This window comes from Chelonia mydas, chromosome 1, assembly GCF_015237465.2.
Source record: "Chelonia mydas isolate rCheMyd1 chromosome 1, rCheMyd1.pri.v2, whole genome shotgun sequence".
Taxonomy (NCBI): domain Eukaryota; kingdom Metazoa; phylum Chordata; order Testudines; family Cheloniidae; genus Chelonia; species Chelonia mydas.
The window spans coordinates 13,133,183-13,161,017 of NC_057849.1; the positions used below are offsets into that span (position 1 = coordinate 13,133,183).

The 27,835-nt window shown below is 49.8% G+C and overlaps 1 protein-coding gene and 1 long non-coding RNA gene across 2 annotated transcripts in view; one reads left to right on the top strand and one right to left on the bottom strand.

Annotated features, from left to right (window-relative positions):
• ARHGEF17 (Rho guanine nucleotide exchange factor 17) overlaps window positions 1-27,835 on the bottom strand; it is a 241,683-nt gene that overhangs the window by 132,057 nt on the left and 81,791 nt on the right.
• Window positions 8,038-27,483, top strand: LOC122462812. Its single transcript, XR_006285627.1, has 3 exons — window positions 8,038-8,187; window positions 18,194-18,198; window positions 27,472-27,483. It is a non-coding gene; the product is annotated as an uncharacterized LOC122462812 (long non-coding RNA).

Below are 27,835 nucleotides of genomic sequence, written 5' to 3' on the forward strand. Positions count from 1 at the left end.
GAGGGCAGCTGGTATCTCGGCCATTGTATGCACATTAGATACAGCCCTTGGACTCTGGGAACTAGCCTGTCTCTCTCTACCTGCACTGGGAATTGCACCTCACAGGTGCAATGCAGATGTACCAGAAGTAACTCGCCTCAGGCATTTGGCAGCACCTCAGTCTCTCTTGTTCTCTGACTAGCATACAATCGTTTAGTCCAATTAGAGTCACTGAGCTCAACAGAAGGGTGTGTGGGTGAATTTCAGTGGGCTGTGATATACAGGAGCTCAAACCACATGATCTAAGGGTCCCTTCTGGCCTTAAACTCTGAAAGTTGCCCATGATCAGAGGAAATCTGGGGCTGAGCTAGGAATTGAACCCACCTCTGTGAAGTTCTAGCCCGACAATGTACTCACTAGCCCATCCTTCCTACTTCTTGCATTAGGCGCAGTATTTAGTGACATTAGCTGCAGATATCCCACCGTGCTAAAGCTCTTCCCCGACAATGAACCAATGGTCCCATCAGGAAGATGTTGAGAACAATACGTGGGGATACAGACCACACTGGCTAGTGACGGCTTCAGGGAAGAGGTGGCAAAGTGGGGGAACAGCAGCCAAATAAAGTCACAGGTCTTTCACTCAGCATTCATCAGAAACAAACGCACACAGAATAACCCCCAACAGATTATTCCTTTCCCAGATGACTGGCCAGAAAACACATCCCCCCCGCCCACGTTCCCTTTATAGGCAGCGCTCAGAGACTCACTTCTCAACGTCCATTTAGCCAAGCCAACAAAGGAAGTGTCCCCTGGCAGCTCCCACTCTACCCCAACACCTTAGAGGACTTCGGCCGAGCTGTTGCTGTCTGGTAAGCTCCTCAGCCAGATACTGTCACTGGGGCGGCCCATATTGAAATCTACCTCTTTGAGATGGTGGCCATGATGGTTTTCTAAGTCCCGTGGATCCTTCTCCCTGTCCTGTCTCTAATGAGGAGGCTCGGCGCTGGGGTGTCATGGGGTGAGGGGCATGTGCCAGGTGATGATGTGGGGGGAAGGGAAGGCCAAGTGTGAAAGCCAACTTGTGCTTCTTAACAAAGAGAAACTACTGTGGTAACACAGTCAGGGGCCAGACCCTCCTCCAGAGCCCGGCGGTCTAGTATTCAGCAGCCGTCAATAGCACCAGGACTGCTAGCACCCCGGGGGGCACTTCCCGGCTGACTTTCCAAAGAGCTCAGTACCCAATAGACCACGCTCTTGCAAATCCGCCTTCAGCCGGGTGCCTCCCTAGGGGGTAAGGCTCTTTCAGAAGGCAGGCTCAGAGAGCGGGTGCTGAGCCCTTTTTGAGACTCCAGCCCTTACTGGTCCTGCCTAGAGCAGGAAAGCACATTTGCAGTCAGGGTTAACCCTTGCTCCCCGAGGGATCTGCCCACAGCCTGCATAGATCTTTTCAAACACCTCAGTGAGCCCCACGATTCCCCTCCACCAGGCAGCTGCAATGCAAGCTTCCCCAGAGCCCCGGGCAGCTCTCGCTGGGCCCGTTTGACCCCTTTCTACTGAGGTGGGCAAAGAGGAGGGGAACAGCTGTCGATTGGTGGGACACTGCGCCCTTCCCCCACCCGCCTCACGGACCGTGGAAGTACCAAACAGTCAGCACAAAGTAACAGCTTGCTGGAGGCTGGAGTTTGACCCAATGAGTCATGTTGTCCCATCACCGAGCCATCCAATCCCTCTGCTCTTTCAATCAAAGGTCAGGCCCAGTCTGTCAGCTGCGGGGCAATCTCTCCAGGAGGAGCAACAGCCCAGCTACCAGCAGTGCAGGGACTGTCTAAGCCAGGGGTGCTCCAAACTGTGACTCGTGGAGCTCCCCACATCCCCCTCCATTCTCCACCTACCAGACTGGGGTGGGGGGGGAGCTCAGGACCTCTGCCTTGCAGCAGGGTGATGGGGTAGAGGCTTCCTCCCCGTGGGGAGGGTGGTCTCGGGGCTCTCACCTGCTGAGGCTCAGTGCTCCAGCAGAAGTGGGGCTGAAGCCCTGAACCCCAGCAGGCGCCTCCCGCGGGGCTGAAGCCCTGAGTCCCGGCAGGCGTGCTCCGGCTCCTGAACTTCTGAAGATCGTCGTATGCAGCTTGGAGAGTCAGTAAGTCTGGCCACCCCTGATCTAGGCGAATGCAGCTGCCTGAATCTTGCATCTCCTTCGTCCCCTCCTGCTCCTTTCCCTTTGCCTCAGTGCAACTCCTATCCCCGCCTTTGGACCAAACCCTGGTCTGTTGGACTCACAGGACATTCTGCTATTGACTCTGAGAGGACAAAGTTCTGGCCCTTCGTCTCATCTACATGGCTCATTCCCGACTGGTGAAAGGAGTCCGCGTCCCAGCCAGCAGTCTCTCCTGATGAGGCAGGTTCTAATGTCTGGAGCCAAGGAGAAGGGGTCCCCGAATACAGAATGGCTGCTGTGTTTGCCCAATCCCTGTGCAACTAGCCTGTTACTTCGCAGCATGAGGTCTGCGGTACCACTGCCAGACTTTGCTGAGTCAGACAGGGCCAGAGGGTTTGCCCTTAAGGAGTGCCTCTCTCCACGGCGACACCATGACAATTACCGTTAGCCGCTGCAGCAGTCAAGCTGGCAAGCGGGCTGGTTTGATTGGGAGGGAGCTAATGGTTCTGTCCACATTTATTGACCTTCAGGCCTCCCTTGTATTTCTTCTGGCTTGTCCTGATGGGGCAGATGGGCTGGGGGACAAGTTGGCCCAAGAGGCGAGTGGCTATCGATCCATTCACCTTTCACAGAAGGTTTTTATAAACAACATACAAGTGTCCAGAACTTGAGACTGGCAATTCAAAGGAAAAATGGAGTAGGCATGTTAGCCAATCCCTGAGCTACACCAGGAACAGTATGGCAGAGCCACGCTGCAGGACCTACTAGACTTACTGAAGGAGGCAGGAGAGCGAAGGAGATAAATGCTCACAAACATTCCCTTTCAAACTGCAGCCGGCTGGCGAAGGAAAGGAGGCTGGAGGAAGCAGGGCCAGACCCTGCTCTTGGCACGGTTGTAAAATCAGAAGTGAGTGCCCTGAATTCAATAGTGGCACTGCGAGATCAGAGTCAGACGCCCTGGAATTACTCCAGATTCGGAGTGGTGGAAATGAGAGCAGCATATGGTCTGGGGAAGGAACCAAGGACCCAGATATTAAATCATCATCTAGACTCAAGAAGAGAAAGAAAAAAATAAAAAGTCTCCTGCTGAACGCAGCTCAACAGGAAATTCTTCGAATGTTTTGCCACTTTAAGAGCCTGGCCTGTTTTTAGGGAAGTCTAAAATACGACAATGTTATTTTTAGAATCATTCTTTGCAAACACCTTTTAATACTTCTTTTAAGATATTTTTTTTTTGATTAATGGGAAACTGCATTCCCGTCTGCTCAGTCTTTTATCTCGCCTCTTCCACATTCTTTCACTCCAGAATGTGTTACGGAGTTACCCGCTTCCCAGAAAGGTCAAAATCCTCCTGAAGAAATGGAATTAGTTCTTTAAAATGAAGTTTAATAGATTTTCATGGCTACTGGGGGGAAGAAGGGGGTGGGATTTGATTCCGTTCATCTGATCCTGCCAAGAGATTGTGAAACTGAATTGCAAAAGCCATTAATCTGCAGCCACACAACTGGCACTTCAAAAACATCCTCAAGCAGGAGGAGGCAGGAAGAGGCCTGAAGTTGTACTATATGGTCAGTGGAAACTCTAGTATAGACAAGGCCCCGGCGCCCACCTGAAGTTTGCCTGTAGATAACTCAGCAGGTTCACTCCAATGTTTTCCTGCAGCCTTCTACATTAGGGCTCTGGCTGTTGCTGTCACAAGAGTGGAAGCTGGGTCAGCAACAGTGGGAGATTTAGGCAGTACTGGCCCAGTGCAGACAGGCCTTCTGCCTGGCAGTTCTGTGCTGGTCCCAGTTCTGTGCTAGCGGCCCTCCTGGCATGGGAATGGAGTTATTGGGAGAGCAGCAGGGCTGGTGCTGTGAAAGATGGTTCTAGCTCCTTCCTCTCCTCAGTCATGCAACTGCCCCTCTCTCTCCCCCCTCCCCAATGCACACACCAGCTCTCACCTCCTTCTGTGGGCTGCAGGCGGGAGGATCATGCCGACACAGCAAAAGCCATTCCATGTGACTGATTCTGGTATGAGTTTTTGTGGCCAGGATCTGGACATGGATACAGACAACAGCCTCGATAGCTCATCTCCTGTGCCACATTGACAGAGGGCCCTTCATCGCCACCCCGCTCCTCTCTTAACACTGATCAAAAGCTAACCATGCCACAGATCCTTTCCAGTGACTTCTCTGGGCTTTGGGTCGGGCCAGCGGGCTTCACCGGCCTGGGAACATAAGACAGGAGCCTTCTGCTGCGCTTAGTGGAACACCGCAGCACAGAGACCCACTAGCTAAGGCCCAGTGCTTCGGAGGAAGGGGCCAACCCCACATAACATATTTCACTGCGCATTACCAGACAACGGGAAAGATTTCTCCCTGACCCCAACTGATGGGGCACTTACGCCCTGAAGCGTTGGCCTTGGTAGCCTTTGTCACACTTCTGCCAGCAGATGTTTAATCCCGTTCTGAACTTTACTACACCGCGTGCTGGGATCCCGAAGAGAGACGATCGCCCCAAATGTCAGCACCCGGCCTCAGCTCCCGCAGGAAGCAGAGCTGGGCCCAGAGCTGCAGTGTCTGAAACCGAGACACAGTCTGAGACCCTCTTTACACTGGGGCAGACCAAGGTTAAACAAGACCGGTTTCAACCTGCTTTCCCACCAATTCAGCAAAGAGGGTTTGGACCCAGTTTGCCAGGAGCATTTAAAAATGGTGTCTGAAACCCATGTTGGGCACTAAAGAGGGACCTTCTGTAGCAGCACCTAAAGGAGGGCACTCCACATTATCCAGGATCTGGTGATTGCTAGACTAGTGACTCTGAAAACTAAGTAGGGACCCAAGCGGTTCAAAGGCCAATCGTGATCTAGGTTAGCATGAGACCCAGTGGGCTCTAGTGCCCAGTGCAGACCCCAGAAGTCTAGGCTCTCTCAGTCAGGGAGCCAGCCCACAGCCCCCGGTGTAGCCGGCTAGGTAGAGATCAAGCTTTTCATTATTCATGTCCACGCCACTCAGACAAGCCGTGTTTAGCTTGCCTGAACTGCTTGTGTTCACACACAACGCAGACAGGCCCCGGCAGCACACTGGGGATCGGGGCAAAGCTGTGACTGTTCTGCCCCCTAATATCCTGATCCCTCGGTCCCAAAGCCAAGCTCTAAAGTTGCATCTGCTCTTGTGCGTTCTCTGGCTTGAGGGTAACCAGAAGGACTCAGCATCCAGCTCTCCTTTCACTCCACCCTGAATGAGCTTCACCACAAATTGCTCCTTAGGAAAGCAGGGAAAGAACTAAATAAACCCTTCAAATGAAAGAAAACCTGCCAGAGCAGCAGCCGTATTACCAGAGTCCTTGGATGTAATTCCCCCCACCCCAAATTACCTATTGGGCGCGAAGCAGCAGCCAAGTGTGTTGAGTGCTCTGGGAACCGAGGTGCAGCCAGGGTTCAGTGCTCTGACAAAAGAGGGACACACACGGCAGTCGAATGCCCCCGCCACCCACCCCCAATACAAACGGTTGCATTTACAGCCATGCCGCTCTGGGGGGAATCAAAGCAGCAGAGATCATGACACATTTCCGTGGGGACTCAGAGCAGTTTTAAGCAGTGGTTTCTGGGTTTCTCTTACTCCCAGGTTGGCCGGCGTTCCAGCATTTCAAAGCTACGGTCGCCGTCTCCTTCAACGGTTATTTCAATTCAGGATTTGGCATCAGACAGGGCTTTGCAGAAGGTCACATTACCAGAGGATTGGGGTTAATACCTGCATCTGATTTACTGCTGGCAGGAACACTGCCCCTTTGAGACACTGCCCAGAGCATTATCAGTGGGTAGTCCCGCCCAAAACACAGAGCAGGATGTTGTTTATTGTGCTCCATCAGTTGGTGGCTAGAAAACACTGGGCTACGGCTTGGAACTCTTCGCCCAAATAGATGCAACAATGCCTTGTCTCTTCACTGGGATAAGGGACTGGCCAAATTCTGCTCTCAGATCTGCACATTCAAGCTCCACTGAATCACAGGGGACGGCGGACACTTCACTCTGTGTGCCAGCACGCCTCTTAACAACCTGCCATTGGGGAATATCCTGGGGATAGTTTATACCCCTATAGAGGACATGGCATTCCCCCTCCTCTACAGCTTCAAAGCCTGGCCTGACTTATCAGTCCTTCGGAGGAAGGGAAGTCCCAGTTCCAAGCAGATTCCTGCATCGGGGCCTTTCAGATGCAGCTGTTACAAGCCCAAGTCCAGTCTGCTCAAGATGACGCACCTGGCGCTGGGGAATGGGGGCCAGCAGCCTTCCCCTCGCTCACAGCCCCTGCACAGGGGCAGGCTACCTTTTCAGCCTCCTCACTGGCTGCTTCCAAAACCCCATAGGCGAGCCCTAGAGCAAGGGCTTCTGGGAAGAGGGGATGCTGCCTGCAGTGCCCTCAGCCCGCATTGGCCCTCTGAATTGTGGTACACCAAGACAGATGCCGGCTGTCACCTCAAGAGGTGGCTGTAGTTTCGAGGCAAGGCGATTTCTGTTCGGTACGTACCATAGGATCCTTCGGGTTTGGACAGCACTGCAAAATCCGATGGGTCAAGACCTGGTTGGAGGCAGGTGGACTAACTTGGTGACGTTACTCGCAAAGTGGAACTGAATTACCTGGTACTTAATATACAGCCAGGTAGGGAGACGGTATTTATATGGTCCACCACTGTAGCATCTAAGCACCTCAAACACCAATTAGCTTGTCCAACTGCTTTCTCTCGCTAACACTCTGCCTGTTTGTTTATGCTTGTGATCCCTGCTAAAAAGACAGGAGGGATAAATCTAGCTGAGTACTGGGTTTTTCTCTTTTCTTTGACGTCCTGCTGGGGAGACCCACATCCGCTCCCTTCTTCAAATAGGGGGGAAAAAAATCAAGCCAACAACCCAGCCCTTACAAATGCCAGAATGCAGACAATAAATTGGCAACGTGCTGTAACCACTCAGATCCGTCCAACATTCCCCAAACGCCAGATTTTCAACTCAAAACCCACAATCAGCTCTGTGACCGCAGATACGTCCACATCCATCTGAATTGGACTGTTTGGTATTAATGGTGGGGATTGGCAGTATTTTAATCAAGGCATGTGGTTAATGCAGAAAGAGAGAAAGACCATAGAGCAAGGTTATTAGATTAAAATGAAATGGAAGTGAGACCGATCTCGGATTCTATTCCCAGCTAATAGCCGCTGATGGATGTATCCTTCATGAACTTATCTCATTCTTTTGGCCTTCACAACATGCCCATTTATTCTTTTGGCCTTCACAACATCCCCTGTCAGCGAGTTCCATAGGTTGACCGGGCATTGTGTGAAGTACTTCCTTATGTTTGTTTTTAACCTGCTGCCTATTCATTTCATTGGGTGACGCCTGGTTCTGGTGTTACATTTCCTTATTCACTTTCTGCACATCCATTCATGACTTCACAAACTCTGTCATATCCCCCCTTAGTCGTCTTTTTTCTATCCCCTTCCTAATGATTCCGAACATCCTGTTTGCTTTTTTGACGACCGTTGCACATTGAGCAGCTGTTTCAGAGAACTCTCCCCAACGACTCCAAGATCTCTTTCTTGAGTGGTAACACCGAATCTAGACCCCGTTATTTTGTATGTATAGTTGGGATTATGTTTTCCCATGTGCATTACTTTGCATTTATGAACATTGAATTTCATCGGCCATTTTGTTGCCCAGTCACCCAGTTTTGTGAGATCCCTTTGTTATTCTTCGCAGTCTGCTTTGAACTTAACTATCCTGAGTAATGTATTATCTTCTGGAAACTTTGCCAACTCACTGTTTACTGATGTTTCCAGATAATTTATGAATATGTTGACTAGCACGGGTCCCAGTACAGATCTTAGAGGGATCCCACTATATACCTCTCTCCACTGTGAAAACTGACCCTTTATTCCTGTCCTTTGTTTACTGTCTTTTAACCAGTTACTGATTCATGAGAGGACCTGCCCTCTTAACCCATGACTGCTTACTTTGCCTAAGAGCCTTTGGAGAGGGACCTTGTCAAAGGCTTTCTGAAAATACAAGTATGCTATATCCAGTGGACTACCCTTGCCCAGATATTTGTTGAACCCCTCAAAGAATTCTAATAGATTGGTGAGGCATGATTTCCCTTTACAAAAACCGTATTGACTCTACCCCAACATATAGTGTTCATCTAGGTGTCTGATAATTTGGTTCTTTAACATAGTTTCAACCAGTTTGCCTGAAGTTAGGCTCACAGGCCTGTAATTGCCAGGAACAGCTCTGGAGCCTTTTTAAAAGTCAATGTCATATTAGGTATCCACCAGTCATAGAGTACAGAGGCTGATTTAAGTGATAGGTTACATACCACAGTTAGTAGTTCTGCGATTTAATATCTGAGTTCTTTCAGAACTCCTGGATGAATCCCATCTGGTCCTGGTGACTTATTACTCTTTAATTTATCAATTTGTTCCAAAACCTCCTCTATGCACACCTTAATCTGAGACAGACCTAAAAAGAATGGCTCAGGTATGGGAATCTCCCTCACATCCACTGCAGTGAAGACTGATGGCTTCTGCACAATGGCCTTGTCTTCCTTGAGTGCACCTTTAGCACTTTGATCACGCACTGGCCCCACTGATTGTTTGGCAGGCTTCCTGCTCCTGATACATTTCAAATTTCTTTTGTTAGTTTTTGTGTCTTTTGCTCATTGCTCTTCAGATTCTTTTTTGGCCTGCCTAATTATACGTTTACACTTGACTTGCCAGAGTTTATGCTTCTTTCTATTTTCCTCCATAGGATTTGAGTGCCAGTTTTTTAAGCATGTCTTTCGGTCTCTAACCACTTCTTTTACTCTGGTGTTTAGCCACGGTGGCATTTTTATGGTCCTCTTACTGTTTCTTTTTTATTTGGGTTATTCGTTTAGTTTGTGCCTCTATTACGTTGCTTTGAAAAAGTTTCCATGCAGCTTGCAGGCATTTCACACTTGTGACTGTTCCTTTTAATTACCATTTAACTAGCCTCCTCATTTTGGTGTAGTTTTTCTTTTTGAAGTTAAATGCTGCTATGGTGGGTTTCTTTGGGATTTCTCCCTCTTATAAGGATGTTAAATTTAATTATATTACAGTTGCTATTACTGAGTGGTTCTGCTATATTCACCTCTTGGATCCAATCCTGTGCACCACTTAGGACTAAAGTAAAAATTGCCTCGACACTTGTGCGTTCCAAAACTAGCTGTCCCAAGAAGCAGTCAATAATGGCGTCTAGAAATTTGAGCATGCATCCCTGAGCATTTCACAATCACAGTCACCATCCTGGTCAGGGGGTCAGTAGTATGTTCCTACTGCTATATTCTTATTATTCAAGCATGGAATTTCTATCCAGAGAGAGTCTATGGTACCGTTTGATGCATTTAGGATTTTTTACTATACTTGATTCTTCGTTTTCTTTCACATATAGTGCCACTCCCCCACCAGCACAACCTACTCTTCCTATATATTTTGTACCCAGTTACTACAGAGTCCCATTGTTTATCGTTCCACCAAGTTTCTGTGATCCCTGTTACATCAATATCCTCATTTAATACCAGGCACTCAAGTTCACCCATCTGAGCATTTAGACTTCTGGCATTTGTGTACAAGCACTTATAAAATTTGTCAATATTTAGTTGTCTGCCTTCATGTGATGTAATTGAACGGGACTCTTTTTTGTTTGACTGTTTCCCTACAGCTCCTGCCTGTACTTTATCCACTCCTAATCACTCCTCTTTGCTAGGCTATAGAGTATCCCCTTTAATTAATCCTCCCCTATGTCATGTGTCTGTCCGAACTGTGTGCTTCTCTGCACCTGTCAGCTTTCCCTCTGCCCTTAGTTTAGAAACTCCTCTACAGTCTTTTTCATTTTACATGGAAGGTTTGTCGGACCTGAAACCCAAAGGGCTGCGGCACCCAAATCCCTGGGGAGTTTCATATGAGCCTGAGATCTAAGACCCCTAAGTTTTGAAGAGATCTACTTTTAAGTCCCTTCTACCTGATTTTGTATTTGCCGCAGTGTCACCATTTAACCCGCAGTGGCTCTGTGACAATCATTCTTTATTCGGAGTATGGTCGTGCTTAGAGGCCCCAACCAAAATCAGCGCCTCGTTATGCTAGGCGCTGCAGAGAGAGTAAAGGAAAGCTCCTGCCTCAAAGAGCTTCCAGTCTAAACAAATGGTGGGAGAAAGGAGAGATTATTATCCCCGTTGTACAGATGGGAAAATGAAGCACAGAGAGATGAAGTGACTTGCCCAAGTCACACAAGAAGCTGCTGACAATGCTGGGGACTGGACCCAGAGTCATAAGAACGGCCATACTGGGTCAAACCAAAGGTCCATCTAGCCCAGTATTCTGTCTTCCGACAGTGGCCAATGCCAGGCGCTTCAGAGAGAATGAACAGAATAAGGCAATGATCAAGTGATCCAATAGTGAGTCACCATATCCCCTTACAAGCCCATGCTTCCTCTCTGGTCCTTCGCCATGATTTCACCATGGTCACTTTGCCTAGACAGTGTGATAACAGCTGTTCCATAACAAGGGCTGGAGCTGGGTACTTCAAGATGCGTCAAATTGATGGCGGGGGAGCAGAGAGAGAGGCAGTTCACGAGTGGCTGCTCTAACATGGGGATTGCAGGCCCCAGATTTGTCCTGTGTGAAGCTCAGCAAATTCTGGCTGCTGGCTGCAGAGTCAGACCGACAGAACGCGGCCCCATCTGCAGAAGGCAAACAACTGTGCACGCTAAGCACATTTTAATTGTTTTAAACACTAAGCATATTAAGCCGGTTTTCAACTCAGTTGTGGCTAAACCTGATTATAACACTGTACGATGGTGCCAAACAAAAAAGCCAGGTTAAAAATGGCTCTCGGGCCAACCCAGACCTGCTCAGATCCCCTGAGTCTCCACCGAACCCCGATTTGAGCTGTTTACAATGTCCTCCCCCTGTTTGTAGCACATGAGGGGTTCTCCAAACAAAACACACAAGCAAAGAAAGGGTCCTTTTCTCTCTCTCTGCCTTGAGAGGGGAATCAGAGGAAAAGAAAAGAAAGGCAAAGGTGGCCTGTCTCTTAGGCAGTCTTTTGGGATGCCCCTTTGGGGCGTGGCTTACCAACTGGTATAGTGTCTTTAATCAGGATCTGGGTCTGTCTCCAGCCCCTCTTCTTGGCCCACCCTGCTTTGTACCTGGTCCATGCAGCCTCAGGGGTGGTAAGGTTTGCAACCGTCTCCCTCTTTGCTGATCTGTCTCCACGGTCAGCAGTCTTCTCCCTAGTCAGCACCCCAGGCTGTGGCAGACTTCCTTCTCCAGCCCTGGCAAGTCTTACAGGTAGGCCGGGTTAGTGCTGGCTGAGCCCATAGGAGCTTGTTAAGCGTCCTCTCTGCTAGAGTGAGGGTGTGCCCCTTCACACCTAAAGCCCAGCCCTTACTGTAAATAAGTAGGTGCTCGTAAAGCCACAGGTCCCATACTTCACCAGAAGCTCTGGGTTGGGCTGACCTGGACCGGCTCGCAGCTATTCAGGAAGCCGGTACGTTCCCCAGGTGGGCGCATCTAAGCTTTTGTTTTACAGAGATCTGCAGCTCTCATGTGGTTGAGAGCAAAGCCTTCAACATGTGAACTGACTGTAACCAAGGCTGCAAGATTTGCCTGAGTCTGCAGACAGCCTGAAAGAATAGCCCTGGGAAAGGTGGGAACGGCCCCTGTGTCAAAGAGTGGTAACTCTGAAGCCCAGCATTGACAATGTAAATATCACCATTGTTAACTTGATGCTACTGAAAGCGTGGAGGAGAGGAAAGCAATGAGATCCCACTCCTGCCCACCTGGAAAGTTCAACGATGCTGAGTCAGACCCAAAAAAACATGTTGTTTTTTAAAAAAATCTTAGTTTTGGGGTCAAACGTTATATTAAATATGTGTATTACTGCAGCATCTAGGAGCCCTACTCATGGACCGGGGCCAGATTGTGCTAGCTGCTGTACAAACAAAACAAAAAGAGGGTCCTAATTGTGGCAGGGTTTTTATGTTCATACTCCAATATGCGCACAATTAGTGCTGCCAACTCCCCGGATGTATAGAGTACAGCGAGCCAGGTTCCACTGCAGGAGCTCTCGCGGCTGCATGATGGGGCCAAATCTCCAGCTTCTCCCCAAACCCCAACATTTTAATTCATTCATTCTGTGTCCCCTCCAGCCCCACATCTACACCCGCCCCGGCCCAGCAATTAACTCTGCCCCACTAACCTTTACATTGATTCTGCCCCCACAACTCTCCCCTCTGCCCCCACAATCCTCCCCTCTGCCCTCCCCCTGCCCCCCGGACTGGGCGGGTAGTTCCATTCCACTTACCCCCTGTCCCACGCCTGGTGGTGCAGGGAGTGACAGAGACCAGACTGACTCACCGCTCACAGGAGGGGAGGATCAAGGTCTCCCTGAGCGGCTGGGCTCTTTCTGCTCTTCCAGCCCCTATCCAAAATCTCTTGGCTCCTGACTGGGGAAGAGCTCTGCCAGCCTCCCCTAGCTGCACTGATTGGCTGCTCTTCCCCAGGAGGTGGGCAAGTGGGGAAGGCAGCCAATCAGAGGGGACTCCCCACCCCCAGGCATAGACAGAATTCAGAAGAGGGCTGGAGCTTCTCCAGTCATGGCCAGATTGACCCCAGAGCTGGCCAAGACCGCCAGGAAATGGTTAAGAGTGGGCAGTACTGATTTTATGAAGATCCGCACAATCTACTGTGAGCAGCATCTTGTTTGTGCAACACGAGTGGGTGGAGCTTGGATTGTAGGTGGAGCTTGGAAGAATATTATGACCCTCCTCTCCCCTCCCCTCCCCCCGACTGCTCATCCTTTTAGCAGTCTGAAAAGCCAGATGCACTTGTATCAGACTGAACAGATGGAACCATGGGGAGTATGGAACCAATCCCAGGACATTCTCTGGTAACACATACAGCCTTAACTGCAGCTTTCCTATGGGCTTAAGGGGTGCCTACATCTTCTGAAGAGGGGTGAATTTCACCCTAAAATAAGACCGTGTTTTACAATCCAGCCTTGGCAGGAGCACATTCTGACCTTTGCCCCATGCACTGGGGGATGACTAAACCCAACCCCCTGGAACGTCTTTCCTGCATGAAGCCATCCTGGGTCCCCATTTATGAGCAGCTGGAGGATAACACGGTTTGGGAGGAGGGAAATCCAACAGCCTGCAAAGGGGTTTGAGGTTCAATCTGAAACAGACTGGGAACATATCTTGATATTTTGGTTTGCAGATCTGTGGTAGGTCTCTGCAATGGTCTCCTGGGGTCTGCTTCTTGCCTTCCTGTGCAAATGATGAGAGTATGTTAATATAAACAATGGATTTTTAGGGATACAGTCAACCTGAAATCTAGCTTTTTTCAAAGAAAGGAGTTAAAGCTCTCCTCCGGGATTACACCTGCCCCTGAGTCCCCTCTTGTGGTTTCACAATCACATTTTCTTACTTTTACCAAGTTTTTTTTTCTCTCTCCTCTGTTGCTGTGGGAAAATCTCACACAACCCATGGGGGGACCTGATGGGAAAGCACATCAGTGGAAAAACTCAGATCCAGATATGAACTTTGCAGTTCTGGCAGATGGCTAATTATTTTGTATTATTCAGTACTGCCAACCTCAAGTGTTCAAAAATCGTGAGTCAGGCCTCCCAAAATCTTAAAAATCATGAGATTTAAAACAAAATAAACCAATACATTTTGGGTTGTTGGGGGTTTACCACTTTCTGGCTTCTTAACCTGTGGGACTTCACATTTTCAAGCTTTTCTAGGGCTAGAAACTTGGTTTTCTTTAGCAGAAAGCTGAGATTCTCAGGTGATTTCTGGACTCCAAAAGCTGGGGCTTTAAGAAAAACATCAAATATCAGGAGACCTGTGATCAGTTTGGTGTTACTTGTATTATACTGACACCCAAAGGGCCCCAAACAAGATCAGGGCGCCATTGTGTGAGGTGCACTACATACACATAGTAGGAGACACCCTCTGCTCCATTCTCTGCTAACAGCATCACTCCTGTGAGATGTGTTCGCAGAAGACAATGATGTAGCTCTCTCTTTAGCCCCGTCTTCAGCTGCTTACAAAAGGCTGCTGTTAACTGCTCCTTTCCCTGCCCATATCCCTTTCTCAGCAGTGCTGGAAGAAACTGGAAAATATTAAAATTCATCGATTCCATGGCCAGAAGGGACCAGTGTGATCATCTAGTCTGGCCTGCTGTGTAACATAGGCCAAAATTATTCTGAGAGCAGATATTTTTGAAAAACATCCAATCTTGATTTTAAAATTGCCAGTGATGGAGAATGCACCACAACCCTTGGTAAATTGTTACAGTGGCTAATAACTTTCCCTGTCAAAAATGTACAGCTTATTTCCAGTCTGAATTTGTCTAGTTTCCAGCCATTGGACCATGTTACACCTTTCTCTGCTAGACAGAAGAGCCCACTGTCAAATATTTGTTTCCCTATAGTTACAGACTGTGATCAAGTCATCCCTTAACCTTCTCTTTGTTAAGCTACATAGACCCAAAGAGCTCAATCTATCACTAGAAGGCAGGTTTTTTAATCATTCCCAGGGTTCTTCTCTGAACCCGCTCCCATTTATCAGCAGCCTTCTTGAACTGTGGGCACCAGAACTGAACACAGTATTCCACCAGTGGTCACACCAGTGGCGAATACCGAGGTAAAATAATCTCTCTACTCCTACTTGACAGTCCCCTGTTTGTGCATCTAAGATCTCTATTGCATTCCACCATGCAGAAAGAGAATTCTATTAATTCCTGGCATTTTGCTGGCGCCTGGATCTCAAAATGCACCACAGGCATCAGTGAGTTAAGGCCTCAGCCCTGGCTAAGTCCCCTTTGTGTCACTACGAAGGGAGAAAGGGGAAGTAAAGATGCCCTGCTGTAGGGGAATCTCCTGATGATGAATTATAGCCAGCTTCTGGGAATGCCACCTGCCCCATGCCTGCATGTAGGTGGTGTTGGGCAGACCAGGGGTGTGTATGGGCATGGCCAGAGTGCACATCAGATTAGTGGTTCCTGGCTGGCAGAAGGATCCCCAGGGAATTGCTCCAGATAGCCGCACATTAGAGCAGCCCTGAGACTGCTGTAATCTCACCTATCAGAAGGGCGTTCCAGCCCCTGGCTGGCACCAGGGCCGGGAGAGGTGGGAATGGAGCTTAGAGCTACCTTAGTCTCCCCCACCAGCCCAGCTGCTCTGAGCAGATGGAATGAAGCTGAGCCCAGCAGAGAATGGAGACCACAGAGGGGCTAAGAGACCTGTCCAAGGCCACACAACAGGTAAGGGATTGCTGCTAATGCCACTCAGCCATGCATCCAACCCTTCCATCTACATAGTGGCTGGGGGCCGGACTTGAACGGCACATTACACCAATAGGGACAAAGCCCCAGTGGAAACCCCGCATCTGCAGCTCTGCAAATACTCTGTGCCCAGAGGAACTCAGCTTTGGTGACTGCAGAGCTGAAACCAGCCCATTCCCCCTTCTACACTAACCACACTAACCTCCTGCTACCATCTCAGCCAGAGCAAACACTCCCCACCCCCGCCCAAACTGCTACAGGGTCAAACACCACGTTCAAATAAAATCATTCTCCACTCCTGTGTCGCCTCACTCCCTGGGCTCCACAAGACCACCCTGCCCACCGGTGGGAGCAAACAACGCCCCATTAACACTTACTGCTTATCCCCACTCTGTGCACCTAGAGGAGTGATGATGGGGATGCTGGTATAAATAAAATAGAGGGATCACTTCATCTACCCACCATGGTAATGTAGCCACCTCTGGGGTGAACTGCAGCAGCTGCTTTAATCGTGCATAACAACTGGATAAGGGCAGAAATTGAATAATTATAATTTGTCCACTCTATAATGTTAGGTTTACATTTGATAATTACCTAAACTGGCAAAAACTGCCCTGAGGCTCACAAAAAGTCCATGTGACTCTTAAATGGCCACAAGGGAGGTGCACTTTTACAGATCACCTGAAAAATCAAGCACTTAATGCTAAAACCATGCATTAAAAAAGCTAGCAGGAAGAATGCAGTCATCTGGACCAGATGCTGAATAAAGTAATTAATCCCCTGATATTTAAATTTGCAGGTGACAGATGGCAGCCTTCACTTTAACATATTTTTGTGCTGTGTGGCTGAGTTCAAAGGAAAACAAGTCAGAATTCTTGGGGAAAATGCCTGACCTACTCCTGATCCAAGAGTTTGCTGGTTATTTTTATGGAATGGAGAGTCAGCTCAACTGCTTGATAAAGACTGACTGACTTTTGTGAATGAAGGTAGTTGCTCTCCCAAGCACGTGTCCTACTCCTAGACTTTAAGGCCACAACGGACCATCATGATCATACAGTCCAGGAGCGGGCAAACTACAGCCCGTAGGCTGTGTCCGGCCCATCAGACCTTTTAATCCCGCCCTCCCACCAGAGAGCGGGGTCAGGGGCTTGTGCTGCTCCAGCGCTGCAGCCGGGGAGTGGGACTGGGGGCTTGCGCCACTCCGGTGCTGCAGTCGGAGAGTTGGGTGGGGGCTTGCCCTGCTCGGTGCATGCCGTGGCTCCGTGCGACTCCCAGAAGCAGCGGCATGTCCCCCGTCCACCTCCTATGCGTAGGGGCAGCCAGGGGGCTCCACATGCTGCCCCCGCCCCACGAGTCGGCTCTGCAGCTCCCATTGGCCGGGAACCGTAGCCAATGGGAGCTGCAGGGGTGTTGTCTGCAGACGGAGCAGCATGCAGAGCTGCCTGGCTGGCGCCGTGCCTCCGCGTAGGAGCCAGAAATGAGACATGCCTCTGCTTCCGGGAGCTGCCTGAGGTAAGCGTGCCCGGAGCCTGCACCTCCGACCCCCTCCCATGCCCCAACCCCCTGCCCCAGCCCGGAGCTCCCTCCCACACGCTGAACCCCTCATTTCTGGCCGCACCCCGGAACCCGCACCCCCACCCCAGAGCCCGTACTCCCTCCCACACCCCAACCCTCTGCTTCAGCCCGGAGCCCCCACCATACTCCGCACCCTTCTGCTCCACCTCCAGCCCACAGCCCCCTCCTACACCCCTCATCCCTGGCCCCACCCCAGAGCCCGCACCCCCAGCCAGAACCCTTACACCCTCCCGCACCCCAACCCCCTGCCTCAACCCGCAGTGCCCTCCCATACTCCAAATCCCTCAGCCCTACCCCCCACCCTGGAGCACTTTCCTGCACCCCAAACCCCTCATACCCGGCCCCACCCCAGAGCCCACATCCCCAGCTCAGAGCCCTCACCCCAACCCCCAATTTCATGAACATTCATGGCCCGCCATACAATTTCCATACCCAGATATGGCCCCCAGGCCAAAAAGTTTGCCCACCCCTGATCTAGTCTGACCTCCTGCACATTGCAGGCCACAGAACCTCACCCACCCACTCCTGTAATAGACCCACAACCTCTGGCTGAGTTACTGAAGTCCTCAAATCATGATTTAAAGACTTCAAGTTACAGCGACTCCACCATTTACTTTAGTTCAGGGGTTCCCAAACTCTTTACCGGCATGATCCCATTTTAATTAAATATTTCCTGCCAGGACTCCAGTCAGCATGGAGGAGGCCATTTTGAAGAGCAATACCACGTCCCGCACACAGCATGACCTCGCACGCACCATGGGGGATACCATTTTGCTCTGCAAAACAGCATCCTTCGCACAGTGTGACCTCACACGCACCGTACTTGTGAGGTCAGGCCATGTAGGGAAAAATGAATTCCTCCGCACAGTAGGGGTTGCGGCGACCCCCTCTGCTGATGGCGCAACCCCATTTAGAGGTGCAACTCGCAATTTGGGAACCGCTGGTCTACTTCAAACCAGCAAGTGGCCCGGGCCCCATGCTGCAGTGGAAGGCAAAAAAACCCCCAAAACCCTTCAGGTCTCTGCCAATCTGACCTGTGGGAAATTCCTTCCCAACCCCAACTATGGCAATCAGCTAGACACTGAGCATGTGGGTGACCCACCAGCCAGCCCCCCAGGAAAGAATTCTCTGTAGTAAAACCAGACATAGCTAGTGTGGGTAGGTGCTGAGGAAGTTAACACATTATGCAGGTACACCACAATCCACAGCTCTCTCTGCTACTCAAGACCTGAACCCACCTATAGCCCTGACAATGCAACCTCACTTCTGACCAGCAGCTGCCAATACATCTCAGTCCTAACTGACAATATGCCCCTGCTGTTTCAACACTGGGTCTCCGGTATATCTCTCAAAATGCAGCCGGCCAGCCATGCCTTTACTTAACTACATGACTTTATGTGGATCAGAACAAGAAAACAGAGCCCCTCCAAGAGTCAATCCAGTTAGCACAGCAAGAGAGAGGAGAGCCCTTGTTTGCGAGCTCCATCCTGTTCCGTTTCATTCTCAGGTTCTGTCCAGAGCAGCTCCAGCTGTTGTTACTTCCAAGGCACAAGGACCACCTACAATTACCCGTGTTCCTAAAGATGCCTTTTCTAAATCGTGCCAAACTGTGAGTCAGGCTGGGGCTCCAGAATTCGTTTTCAGTCTTAACTCAAGCAGGATGTCAGCCTTTCCTCAGGCTGTATTTACCAAAGATGATGTCAACCCGCAACTAGTGGGCTTACCCCCCAGGGCCTGAGCCTGCATTCCTTGCATACCCATACCTACAACTCCCACTGAGGGACATGAGAATTGGGGTGAGGAAGGAAATAACTCTGGCTCTGCCCACACATTTTTGATGCACGGGAGTAGCTGCCCTGCATTGGTGTAAGATGTGAGGAATCAGTGCATGAGGGGGGGAGAGATAGCTCAGTGGTTTGAGCATTGGCCTGCTAACCCCAGGGTTGTGAGTTCAATCCTTGAGGGGGCCATTTAGGGATCTGGGGCAAAAATTGGGGATTGGGCCTGCTTTGAGCAGGGGGTTGGACTAGATGACCTCCTACGGTCCCTTCCAACCCTGATATTCTATGATAACCAGATTGCACTTAGTACAGCTGTAAACCAACTTTACACACTTAGCCAGGAACAAATCCTAGGCATGTTCCTGGCTAAGTAGGTCAGAGCAGTCAGGGATTGCTGGCGTGTAGGGACATTTGTCCACAATCCTTTTACCTACCCATGAACCTGACACCGGGTGACGAGTGGCTGCAGAGGAGCCACTATGGGAGTCCTATGGCACCCAAGAATCCCCCTATCCTGGGAAAATCTTCAATGTGCTGGACCTGGATTAGGGCTGCTTTGTGGTGATAAAACAAAGCTGCATTGATGTACCAGATTAGGGGGCAGGTGTGTGTGTGGGGGGGGGTCGGGGGTCACTTAGTTCTTTTCATTCACCACACTCTATAAACACGACTAGAGAGGAAGGATGGCCCAGTGACTAGGGTCCTAATGGAGACCTAGGTTCAATTCCCTGTTCCACCCCAGAACTCCTGTGTGATCTTGGGCGAATCACATAGCCTGGCTGTGCCTCGGTTGCCCATCTGTACAATGGGGACAATACAACTGCCCAGCCTCACCAGGGTGTTGTGAGGATAAATACACTCAAGATTGTGAGGCGCTCAGATTCTAGGGTAATGTATCTAAAACGGAATTAATCTTCAAAGCACTCCTATAAGATAAAGTATTGTTACAGCCATTTAGCAAAGGTAAACCGAGGCACAGAGAAGTTAAAGGATTTGCCCAAGTTCACGTCGCTAGAAAGCAGTAGACCTGGGAGTTGAACCCAGAAATCCGGACTTCCCGATCTGTATTCTAGTTGATAACCTGCACTCCATCTCCACACACATGCTCAAGTAAGAATGTGTCCTTCTTTGCCTATACTCCTAGTACTTACAGCTGCCAAGCACGCTTGCTGGAAAACATATATTTACAGAAATAAACAACAACGCAGCATGAGTCACTCCTTGGAGAGCAAGTGATTGTGGAACGTTTCAATTCCGTGATCCGTTGCTCATTTGTGTTTGCATTCTATTGTCGGGCCATCTGAATGGCCCTGGTGTAAACATGGGCTGTTTCATTTAAAATGCAATAAAATTTTAATTATAAAGAAAAAAAATCAAATAAAGAATCTGCTCTCGGGCTCTGTCCTTGTTTGCTAAAGTTCATCTCACAGCTATTGTGTTTTGGGTTTTTTTCCAGGAGTGTTAAATAACTCTCTGGAGACAAGCTGCAGCTGTAGCTTTGTCTCTCTGTGTCCATGAAGAAAACCACAGTGAGGGACTTTAAAAATGAAAAAAATGGGCTATATGACTGGTAAGTAAGGCCTGAGGAATCCACTCTCCCCAGGCAAGGAGGACTCTTCCCCAGGAGAGGGATATCAACAGCTACCTTAAAAAAAAAAAAAAAAAAGACAAAGAAGCTTCTAGCCCTTATGGTCTGAAGAAGCCCTCCCAGATAGGCCCAGAGTGTAAAGCAATGGAGCGCCATCTTCCTGAGTCTGCAGATGGACAGCTCCAGTGCCTCTGCTGCTGCTCAGGGCTTTTCCCAAGCTGCAGCAAAGTGAAAACTGACCACAATCACATCAACTTCACTCTGCTGTTGGTGCTGCTTGGGAAAACCACAGTGTGAGCAACAGCTAAGGTCATGCATTGGAGGAGGAAACAATGAGTCTACAGGATGAATACAGTAGAGAAAACACCTTGTCACCGCCCTAGTGGCAGCAAACAGGAAGCTCTACCGGCAGGGAACTCAGAGAAAATGGTAGAATCTAGGGATAAGACACTAATAGGAATCCCAGTATCCTCTCTTTAGCCAGAAGCTAAGAGGGAGGAGGAGGAGGAGGTTAGGTCTGTTGGTTTCTCACCTAGCCTTTGCCTCTGGACAAGGGGGGCCTACCACTTCTTTCCTATTAGGGGGTGGTGATTAGGGTTAGTCCTGTGACTATTTGGAATCTGGTAAAAGTTTCCAAGTGGTATCTGGGTAAGGGATGTGCGTGGTAGCGAGACTGATGGGATATGTTAGAAAAAGGGAAGTGCTGGGGAGAAAGAGAGAATTTTCAAGTGTGTGGAGTGGGAGGCGATAGGAGAGATGCAAAATACCCAGAAGTGAGTAAAGAACACAGTGAAATGAAAGGGGAAAAAAAGAGGGAAAGATGAGGGCAATGGAGGGAGAGCAAACGAAAAGAGACACTGAAGACTGTCAGACAAAGGACAGAAAGAGTGCAGTGTATCCAAGAAAGAAAGAAAGAAAGAAAGAAAGAACCAAGAGACTTGGTAAGTGATTGGTTGAACAAGAGCATCTGTTGGTTAAAGGAATCCCATGTACACACAATCGGAGGGGAGTTCTGTCCTGTCACTAGTTCAAGTATCCTCTGCAACTTTGCAGTGTCCTCCACCGCCCTGGGGTAAGGAATGGAAGGATCTGTGAAATAACAAATAACATCTAGCTCTTATATAGCCCTTTTCATCCATAGATCTCAAAGGGGAGGAGTTCAGAGGAGGGCAGTATCATTACCCTCTTTTCACAGATGGGGAAACTGAGGCACAGAGAGGCGAAGTGATTTGCCCAAGGTCACTCAGCAGGCCAGTGGCAAAGCCAGGACTCCTGACTTCCAGCCCAGCGGACTATCCACTAGGCCACACTGCCTCTCTTTAGCAACCAACCCCTCACTACGGATCTCTGATCTTGTCCCCCGTACAGGGGAACCTCAGCAACTCTGCTATATTGTGGGCCTCCCCATGCCCTGAAGATGTAGGGAGTGGTATGTGTGGAGGAGGAAGCGGGATCTGAGCCCTGGTCTGCAGAACGGGCCTTTTTCCTGTGCCATCCCCACTGGTATCTCATAGCCTGCTTTCCACCTTAGCAGCCCCCCATACTCAGCCCAGAGGCCACCAGGAAAGCACAAACCAGAAGAATGTCACTCAGTTCCCTGTGAAATGGCCCGTTCAGCCCCTGCAATCCACCAGAGCTTCTCTGAACAACAGGCAAACCCCCTGCAAAGCAAAATATTTGCTCGCCTGCTCTCCCTTAAATGCCATGGGCATCGCACATGTGACGAGGGGACGCAGCGGGAGGGAGATTAAGGAAAGTCCAACGGGATGGGCACAGCCACCTGATTAATAAGGAGGACAATTAAATTGCCAGCCGTGGGGGCTGTTCGGCTCAAAGGGGCGTGGCTAATCTGTCTAATAGGTGTTCCCTGGCTCAGCAGAGCCCCACCAGCCAGGGCCAAGGTTCATGGCCTTAAAAAACTCGGTTTTCTCCTCCTTCGAGTAGCGTCCTGCATTCCTGCCTTCCAGCTCAGAGCTCAGCCTCCCCAGGCAGCTCACCCGCTGGAGAAGGTTGCTACGGGACACCGGGTTGCCATGGAAACATCGAAATTCGATCAGGCTGGAGGCCAAAAAGAATGAATAAATGTGGGGGGCGGGCGGCGTTGGAGGGGGCGTGTGCTGTGCCAGCATCGAGTCTGTAAGATGCCAAAAGGGAGCCAGAGGGGCAGCATTTGTAACTGGATTGGCCCAAAGGGAAAAGAGGGTCAAGGGAGCCTGCTCTCGTCCCCTAAAATCAGCGCTCAGCATCCCGCGCCTATGATATTTCTGGCCAATTGGTGTTTGTTCTGCCGATGTAATGCTCCCAGCTGGCCTTTCATGGGTTGAGCAGGCTGCCACTCCACATCCACTCGCTGCTTTTCCCCTGCCACCTGCCCCCACCCCCGACCGGGTCAGAAGGGACTCACCTGCAGCGCCAGGGCTGGGAGCTGCAGCCGCCCGACGCAGGTCGGAGGTGGCCCTGGCTGAGTAGGAGCTGGCTTGGGTGATGACCCAGCGCTTCCGCACCTGCCCCGCCTGCAGTAACCAGACGCTGGGTGTCCAGTCAGAAGACTGACCGGACACTCTCAGGACCCCTTTTCGACCGGACTTTCCAGTTCAAAACCTCGGTACCTGGCCACGCTCGCTCCATCCCTGCCTTTCATGCTCAAGGGCAGAGTGGCAGAGACAGGGGCACTCTCTAAGCTGGCCGAAGCACAGCGAATGCAGCCGAGAGGATCTTGGCAGCACGTCAGCCCAGAAGGACACCCAAACCCTGCAGAAGGCCCCAGTCCAGCTTCGTGGAAATCTGAGCTGACTTGCTGAAAGGTTTATTAGGAACATCGCAATGGGAGGACATCCTGCTGGAAAGCACTTTGTTATTCCTCTGGGATGGACCCACTGAACCTGGGCAGGCTATCTGTGTCACTACCGAGTGAATGAACCAAGCTACAGCTGTCGTAAAGAGTGGAAAAGAGGGGAGTGAAGCCCTCAGAATGAGCCCCCTTAGCCACAGGCTGGGCAGGTATTCATCCCCAGGGAGAAACTCTGAGTTAAGGGCTAGTAGGAACCATTCACACCAGGGCAACTGTTGCTCATTTAGGCAACTGGAACCCCACCTGCTAGATAGCTGGTGCTTTCTGAGCATACAAGACCTGATCCTGCAAGGCGCTGAGCATGTGCCGAGCCAGCGGCAGCCCCAGAAGCTCAGCACTTTGGGGGGGAAAATCAGGCCAAAGCTATCGAAACAAGAGCTGCCTGATTTGCAGGGGCTGTCCCTGGTATTCACTAGTAATCACACTGACAATTTTGCAACCTGCTGATTGTGGGCAATAAAATAGAGGCAGGATTGGGAACTCCTGGAAGACGCAGCCTTGATTGTTCATAAAGAACAAACTTCTTTTTTCCACGTCTTTTGCCCACACAGTAAACTGCCCAGTAATCGTAGAATATCAGGGTTGGAACGGACCTCAGGAGGTCATCTAGTCCAACCCCCTGCTCAAAGCAGGACCAATCCCCAATTAAATCATCCCAACCAGGGCTTTGTCAAACCTGACGTTAAAAACCTCTACGGATGGAGATTCCACCATCTCCCAGTGCATTTGCCTCAGGAGACGATAAGATTAAGTCAAGCTCAGCTTGGACATGAACTCCCAGGGGTGGATACCTGATGGACAGACCCCTAAGCCCCTTAGGATCCTGCAGGTTTGTACACAACAGATCACCCCGAAAACGCTCTCCCCACCTCAGCCGAGAGAAGACAACAAGCCCAGAGCGCTGAGTGTGCACGTAGTTAAAGTGAAAGCATGTGACTTGGCACCAGGTCCCGGCACAGCGATGCTATTCATCTCGCAGGGAACAGATTCTTTGAACAGCCCAGACCATGTAATTTTCTGTTTCTCTACCTCGAAATACACAGCAGGTCTCCCCGGACCGGGCAGCATCAGGTACAAGCGCTAGAGAGAGAGGACACTCAGCTTGGTTTCCTCCACGCCAAGGCAGGGTTTTTCTCTCCTCCATTCTCCCCCAAATCACTGGGAAGTTACACACCAGGCTCCTGAGGATTCGGTGGACAGGGACGCTGCCTTTCGGGGATCCTTGATTTTCCAGAGAGGCACCAAAAGAGGATACAACCCCCATTAAACCCCCACCTCCAACTCATGCACACTCAAGTACCAGGGGCGTGAACTGACAGTGCGCGGACAGCACAATGCTGCTGGGAGCTCTCAAAGCAGGATCCGGGTTGCCAAAGGCCTAGCAAACCTCTGGACCAAAGTCAACAACAGCTGTAGGGCCCAATGCAAGGGGCCGTGTGCCCACTGCAACAAACTCACTGGCCCCAGCTCCCACCCCACTGCCATTCCTACAGCCATGCATGACCTGACTCTGATGGTGCCCACGGCAGTCAGGACACTCAGCGGGTTGCAGGATCGGGATCTAAGCAACCAATTGGTTGCTGATCTGGCTTGGGGCAGACAAACTGGTCTAAAGCAGAGCATTGGTCATGATTTTCATCAGGATCGGGGCCTGGGGTGCTAGGCGCTGCGCATGCATTTCTGAAGACACAGAATCAGAGGAACGTAGGGCTAGAAGGAACCCGGAGAGGTCATCTAGTCCAGCCCCTGACCCCTTCCCTGAATCGTTTACAAGCTAAGCAGATGAGCAACGGATGAAGGGGTGGGGGGGGAAAGACACAATCCAATGGATAATGAGGTTTATAGATAGACACATTTGCCCAGTCATGTCTGTATTTATAAAGAGATATGAATGGCAGGGCCAGCTAGCCCGGTCTGCCTCTTGAGCTGTCTGTAATTGGCTGATCTCTCTCACTGGCTTCATAGCCAACTCCCAGCTGTTTGGGGGCCTGCAGCAAAGGGGTCTCAGTCGAGTTGCTAGAGAGGAAGAGGTGTGTTCACACGTAGGCTCCAGTCTCAGCAGAGAGGCTACAGCTAAGCTCCCCTTGCTCCTGGAAGGGGTCATTCTAGGCCAGGCTCAACAGCTGGTCCTGCTTTTTGTCCCTGCTGTACCTGTTCTGTGGCTAAACAAGGCCTTTGCTCCCCAGGGCTGCCAATCAGGCACCAAATTCAGAGCTAAGACATCGGTGATCTTCCAGAAAACACCATCCTCGCCACTATGTCTGTAGAAGCCCTCTACACCAACATTCCACACAAAGATGGACTACAAGCCAGCAGGAACAGTATCCCTGATAATATCATGGCAAACGTGGTGGCTGAACTTTGTGACTTGGTCCTCACCCACAACTATTTCACATTTGGGGAAAACATATTCCTTCAAGTCAGCGGCACTGCTATGGGTACCCACATGGCCCCACAGTAGGCCAACATTTTTATGGCTGACTTAGAACGCTTCCTTAGCTCTCGTTCCCTAACGCCCCTACTCTACTTGCGCTACATTGATGACATCATCATCATCTGGACACATGGAAAAGAAGCCTTTGAGGAATTCCACCATGATTTCAACAATTTCCATCTCACCATCAACCTCAGCCTAGACCAATCCACACAAGCGGTCCATTTCATGGACACTATTGTGCTAATAAGCGATGGTCACAAAAACACCACCCTATACTGGAAACCTACTGACTGCTATACTTACCTACATGCCTCCAGCTTCCATCCAGGACACACCACACAATCCATTGTCTACAGCCAAGCTCTAAGATACAACCGCATTTGCTCCAATCCCTCAGACAGAGACAAACACCTACAAGATCTCTATCAAGCATTCTTACAACTACAATACCCACCTGCTGAAGTGAAGAAACAGATTGACAGAGCCAGAAGAGTACCCAGAAGTCACCTACTACAGGACAGGCCCAACAAAGATAACAGAACGCCACTAGCTGTCATCTTCAGCCCTCAACTAAAACCTCTCCAGTGCATCATCAAAGATCTCCAACCTATCCTGAAAAATGATCCCTCACTCTCACAGATCTTGGGAGACAGACCAGTCCTCGCTTACAGACAGCCCCCCAACCTGAAGCAAATACTCTCCAGCAACCACACACCACCCAACAAAAACACTAACCCAGGAACCTATCCTTGCAACAAAGCCTGTTGCCAACTGTGTCCACATATTTATTCAAGTGACACCATCATAGGACATTAGCCAAGCAATCAGGGGCTCGTTCACCTGCACATCTACAAATGTGATATATGCCATCATGTGCCAGCAATGCCCCTCTGCCATGTACATCGGCCAAACCGGAGAGTCTCTACGCCAAAGAATAAATAGACACAAATCTGACATCAGGAATCATAACATTCAAAAACCGGTAGGAGAACACTTCAACCTCTCTGGCCACTCAGTAACAGACTTAAAGGTGGCAATTTTGCAACAGAAAAGCTTCAAAAACAGACTCCAAGGAGAAACTGCTGAGCTTGAATTAATATGCAAACTAGATCCCATTAACTTGGGTTTGAATAGAGACTGGGAGTGGCTGGGTCATTAGACATATTGAATCTATTTCCCTAAGTTAAGTATCCTCACACCTTCTTGTCAACTGTCTAAATGGGCCATCTTGATTATCATTACAAAAATTTTTTCTCCTGCTGATAATAGCTCATCTTAATTAATTAGCCTCTTACAGTTCGTATGGCTACTTCCACCCTTTCATGTTCTCTGTATGTATATATATATCTCTTCTTACTATATGTTCCATTCTATGCATCCGATGAAGTGAGCTGTAGCCCATGAAAACTTATGCTCAAATAAATTTGTTAGTCTCTAAGGTGCTACAAGTACTCCTGTTCTTTTTGCGGATACAGACTAACATGGCTGCTACTCTGAAAACAAGCTAAGATAGCTGAAGAAACAAGCTCATTGAGAGTACAGACACTGTGAGGGAGCGTACTTCATTTACAGTCCTCTTCCCAGACTAAGGAGAAGGGTCTGTAATTAGTGGCATCAGGAAATGACTGGAGTAATTTGCAGGGGAAAGGTGTATGACGGACTGTCTTTAAAATAGCTTTGCATTTCTGCCAGTAAAAATGACCCTGTTTGCAAAGCTGGTCACAGTCAGTTCCTAGGAATACGTTAAACTAGGGAGGAGTGTGGAACTAGTCATTCCCTTCCCAGTTACTTACTCTCTGGTTACCGAAAATAAAAAGGCAGCCAACATGAAGTCTCACTAGTTTACACACTGCCTGCCGTGTTTGCATCGATGTCACCATGGCACCCAAACCATTGCATTGTCACCTTGTGCTTCCCCAGCTGTGTGTCGTACCCACCTGCTGCCCCTCCCAGACATGGATCGTAAACCCTTTGGGGTAGAGGATGACTCTTCCTCTGTGTTCTATAGGACCTAGCATAACTGGGTCGTAATCTCTGATTGGGGCCACTAGGCATTACCGTAGTACAGGTGTTCACAGTCGTAAAGTGCAATCACCACCTTAGCACAGTCTCAGATGGTTCCCCCTTTGTGAGG